A 6,000-nucleotide genomic window follows, 5' to 3' on the forward strand; every position below is an offset into this window, starting at 1 on the left:
AGACTGTGTTTAGTTTATTATCATCATTTAATAGATGAGGATGCTGAGGCTTATCAATGTCAAATAAGTGGATGGTTCCAGAACTAGATTGGAACCACAGAACCTAACTGTCTTAAGTATTAGGATGTGCTATATGGTTCTCTTTTATACTAAGAGCCCTTTTAAATTTTTTCTTATTTAGAATACATTTGAAATCACCATTTAAGGTGTAGTTAAGACATACTCTTATGACTACAGATACACTGTGTGTAATTTTGTTTTGTCAGTGTCTGCTCCCCATCTCTATAGTTTAGTGAGCTCCTAGAAAAAAAGAATGATGAGTACAAATACAATGGATCTAAGAAGAGTATCTGAGACATAGGCACTCAATAGATATTCAATAGATATGGGGTGAATTAATATTTTCTGCAAATTGGATTGAATAGAATTCTTCTTGGTTACCACACCTGCACAGAAAATATTATTGCTAATCTGGAAACCCTTAGTGTTGGAAGTGAAAGCAGGTAAAAGTAAACCATGGTACTATCATATCTAGAATCTTGAGAATAAAATTATATTTAACAGAATACCAATAATTATGGGATATGTATTCAGGAACTGGACTATAGAATGTAAAATATACATTATAGTTTCCACCAATTATTTATTCAAAACTACATTCATGGTCAAAGTAAATGACTGCATATTTACAATAAATAAAAAAATGTGAGATTATGAAGAAGCCATGTTAAGCCCAAGATTAAGTATGGTATAGGCTAGAATTCTACCTTTCGTTTTTACCCCTTTGGCCAACTAAGCATATGGTGTTGAACTTCACTTTTCTAATTTCCAAATGGTCTTTCTTTATAGAAGGTTGCAAAAAAAAAAATGAGATAAACCTCCCAGAGTAGTGTCTGGAACACAATAGTCACCAAATAAACAGTAAAAACAAACAAACAAACAAAAACCTTTTACTTCAACTGACTTTAAACCAATTCAGAAATTGCTGATTTTTTAAGAACCCATTTACTTATAAGGGAATTGGACTCTCGCAAGTAGCCTGGTCATAATCTGCTATACTGAGTTTACTTCTGCATATATCCATTTCGAAGAGGTTCATTTCTCATTTTTAAAATGCTGATAGTAGAGAAAAAAAATGAATGCATTTTGAGATTGTGCTATGATACCCCAACCATTCATCAGGTTAACTCAACCTCTTGAACAATCTTAAAATTGACCTCAGAAGATTCCTTCTGCCTTCATCTACATATAAACTTAAGCATATTGAGACATTAGATTGTCATATATAGGAGTAAAGAGACTAGCAATCTGCATAAACTAGATAAATGCCGGAATAAATCTGCTATTTCTAATAGAGGATAGGCCTTTCTGACATATCATTGCTGAATGTTGTACTTTACAAGATTGAGATTGTCCAAAGTGATTCACTATTCTAAAAGGATCAATACTGAAAGGGATTTACTAGTCAGCTCAGTGTATAAACCTATAATGAAAGCTGGATCTGGAGAATATAGAATTAACACTGGAAAATTTCCTTTTCTTGTTCACAGGAAGTAATGAAACACATTCATTTAGAGAATGATAGAGAAAGCAATTTGTTTTTTTTTTTTTACCATGAATATCAATGTTATTCAGTGACTCAATTATTCATTCGTTAATTCATTTCTCAAATATGATGTACAGATACTTTGTTACCTATAAGGTTGTATTACACAGAGATCCTTCTCTTGAGGAGCTTACAATCTATCAAAGAAAATTAATTATGAACCTAAATAATTTCCATGTTGAAACAGGCAAGTGTCATAAGTAAAGATAGAGTTTTATTTTATTTTTTTGTTTTTTTTTAAGAGACCTTATTTATTTATTCATGATAGACATAAAGAGAGAGAGAGAGAGAGAGAGAGAGAGGCAGACAAACAGGCAGAGGGAGAAGGAGGCTCCATACTGGGAGCCCGACATGGGACTCGATCCCCGGGCTCCAGGATCACACCCTGGGCGGAAGGCAGGCGCTAAACCGCTGAACCACCCAGGGATCCCCCAATTTTTTTTTTTTTACTTATTTATTCATGAGAGACAGAGAGAGAGAGAGAGAGAGAGAGGCAGAGACACAGACAGAGGGAGAAGCAGGCAGAGGGAGAAGCAGGCTTCACGCAGGGAGCCTGATGTGGGATTCGATCCTGGGTCTCTAGGATCAGGCCCTCGGCCAAAGACAGGCGCTAAACCGTTGAGCTACCCGGGCTGCCCCAAGATAGAGTTTTAGAAAGGAAGAATATACACCTGGTTTGGAAATCATAGAAGATTTTGTAGAAGTTTTGTGCATTTAGAGTTGAGACTTAAAAATGGATAAATTTGGATAAAGTGAAAAACTGCATATTTTAACTTTTTACAATAGATTGTAAGTTTTTACAGAATAAATAAGAAATATTCATGAAATACAGGGTAGTAAATCATTTAACTAGGTATTTATAACAAAGCATGATCTGAATGTCACATAAAGATTGGAATGTACTTCCCAAACACTTCAATCACTTCTAAGTTTAAATATTTTGAGAGATGAGTTGATCCTTCTGCTCTGCAAAGAAACATTTATGTGTCTGCTGTCAAAGAGTAACAGTATACTCAGATTACAACACTGTAGCTCTTTTAGACTTAAAATTATCTCTCCTGCTTATTTAGTGTGAATTGATAACAAAATTCTAACAACTTCTATGTGACATCTGATTACATATGAAATAATTATTTGGAAGAATATAGTCAATATTTATATATTTAGAAATAATCTAAAAAAAAGAAATAATCTATAGGAAATGTATACTTAATGCATTTATTTAAGATTTTATTTGAGAGAGTAAAAGAGAGAGAGAGTGAGCAGGGGGTGTGGCAGAGAGAGAGGGAGTAGCAGACTCCCTACTGAGCAGGGTTCCCATTTGGGGGCTCAATCTCAGGATCCTGGGATCATGACCCAAGCCAAAGGCAAATGCTTAACTGACTGAACCACCCAGGTGCCCTATTTAATGCATTTAAAACATTTTCCATTTTTTATGATGAAAAACTTTGAGAATTACTTTTACTTTGGTATTCTGACATTTTGCTTTGTGTTCTGAAAAACTTTACTTCTGAAGGATATTAAGATGTTTGACAGCCAGTCCCCAAGGATTATATGGTCAAATTTTTTTGGATTTGGATTAAAACAATGTTAAGTAAGTTTCCTTATTGTGGGGGTTACCTCTTAATGCCTTCCATGTCTTCAAGAGCAGTGTGAATTTCCCACATGGTTCCTAGAATACATTTCACAAACTATAGGATAATGAAACACGTTCTTAAAAACAAAAATTATTCACCCATTTTTAATTCTAACACCTCAAGTAAATTATTCAACTGAAGATGACAACAAGGGGTATAAGAAATATTGGTTTGTACATTCAGTTTAATTGAAAAAAAACAAAAACAGAAAACATATTGAGCATCTAGGAAAAAGGCATTATGCTCCATGCCACAGATGCATCAGAGCATAGTGTGGAAAAAAATAAGGCCTGGAGTCAAACTGCTCTGGTGTATATTCCAGGTCAGTTACTTATAATAAATTGGCTTATTATTTTTTGTGTCTGGGTTTCCTCATCAGTAATGGAAATGATGATATAACTGATAGAGTCTATACCCCATAGCACTAAATAACTGAATAAAGATGAAATTCTTTAAATAGTTTAGCCACATAGTAATATATACTAATTTGCTAATGCAATAGTCACCATAATATGATGAAAACGTTACATTTAGCTTATAAATTCATAATTTATTAAACCTTCCTATACAAGATTGTAATCCTGGTTTAATTATTTGCAAGCTGTTTTTTGAGAAGATTATTTAATTTCCCTGAACTTTGCTTTTACATCGTGTGTGTGTGTGTGTGTGTGTGTGTGTGTGTGTGTGTTTTGGGAGTGGTTCATATATTTCCCTGTGTATGTTTAAATAAGATAAATAGTTTGCCAACCAAATGATTTTTTATAACAGCTTTATTGAGCTCTAATTGTCATATAATTCACCCTTTTAAAATGTATAATTTGGTGGGTTTTGGTATGTTTACAGAGTTGTGCAATAACTAATACTATTTAACAATGACATTTCATCATTCTAAAAAAAAAAACAAAAACAAAAACAAAAAACCCTGTATCTATCATCAGTCACTATTTGTTCTACCCCATCTTATTTCATAGAAACTACTTTTTGCCCCATGGATTTGCCTATTCTGGACATTTCATATAAATGTAATCATACAATATGAAGTCTTTTGTGTCTGGCTCCTCTCCACTTAATATATTTTCAAGACTCAACCATGTTGTAGCATATTTTTTATTGTCAAATAATATTCCATAGTATGTATATACCAGATTATGTTTGTAATTTGATGGGCATTTGTGTTGTTTCTACTTCATAGCTATTATGAATAAAGCTGCTGTGAGCACTTATTCACAGATTTTTGTATTGATATATGTTTTCAATTCTCTTAGGTATGTACTAGAAGTAGAATTATTGGGTCATTAACATTTTGAGTAATTGCTAAAGTATTTTCCAATAAGGCTGTACCATTTTACAATTGCACCAGCAGTGTATGAAGGTTCAACTGTGTCTACATTTTTAATGTCTCTACATTTTCTAACACTTGTTGTCTATTTTTATTTTAGTCATCCTAGTGGGTTTGAAGTGGTTATCTTACTGTGATGTGATACCATTCATATAGGACTGAAAATATAAAATTTTTGGAGGAGGATATCATCAAATAATGCGGTTATAACCGAATGAGAAAAACAAAGGAATTAAAAGTCTTATCAATTACTAGATATTAATATCTTGCCTTTCTGATGAATAATCGAGAATTTTTAAGTTTTGAAGAAAGTAGTAACAGAGTAGGAGAGACAGAGTAGGCTTACCTCATCCCATGAATACAACTAAACTACTATCAAATCATTCTAAATACCCCAGAAATTGACCTAACAATTGGTAGAACAAACTCCACAACCAAAAATAAAGAGGCCACAATGAAGAGACAGAGTAATGAAAAGTAATCAAGCTGAACAGAGGAGGGAAAAAAGAATTAAACAAAATGAGAATAGATGTAGGTAACGCAGTGACTCAATCATACGTAATAATATTCTTCTTCTGAGCGTCTGCCTTTGGCTCAGTGTCTGATCCTGGATTCCTAGGATCGAGTCCCACATCGGGCTCCCTGCCTGAAGCCTACTTCTCCCTCTGCTTGTGTCTCTGCCTCTTTTTCTGTGTCTCTCATGAATAAATAAGTAAATAATCTTAAAAAAAAAAAGAATGGGTTCAAACGTAAATGAGAATTTAATAGAGACTGCTATATGCAGAAAAGGTTATCTACAGAACAAATCATAACTACATCCAAAAAATCACTAATATGTAAAGAATATGGAGAAAAAAATCCAAATATAACCCTAAAGAAAATCAGCAAACCATGAAGGAGAGAAAGGGTCAGAGAAAATCTTCAGAAACTACCACGAAATAAGTAAAATGACAATAAGTACATACCCTACCAATGATTACTTTGAATTTAAATGAACTCATTGCTCCAATCAAAAGACCTTATTGACAGAATGGATTAAAGCAAACAAACACAAGACCAGTCTATATGCTGCTTACAAGAGACTCATTTTAGACATAAACACACCTGAAGACTGAAAGTAAGGGGGACAGAGAAACATCATGCAAATGGAAGTCAAAAGAAAGCCAGACTAGCGATACTTAAAGAAAATAAACTTTAAAACAAAGACTGTAACAAGAGACCAAGGCTACTAAATAATACTAAGGGAGACAACACAACAAAATATAAGAACTATAAATATTTGCACAGCCAACCTAGCAGCACCCAGAGTTAAAAACAAAGTAACTGATAATATATATCAATAGTAGGGGACATTAACACCCCCGCTTACATCAGTGGACAGATCATCCAAATAGAAAATAAACAAGGAAACAATGGCT

This window comes from Canis lupus, chromosome 13, assembly GCF_011100685.1.
Source record: "Canis lupus familiaris isolate Mischka breed German Shepherd chromosome 13, alternate assembly UU_Cfam_GSD_1.0, whole genome shotgun sequence".
Classification (NCBI taxonomy): domain Eukaryota; kingdom Metazoa; phylum Chordata; class Mammalia; order Carnivora; family Canidae; genus Canis; species Canis lupus.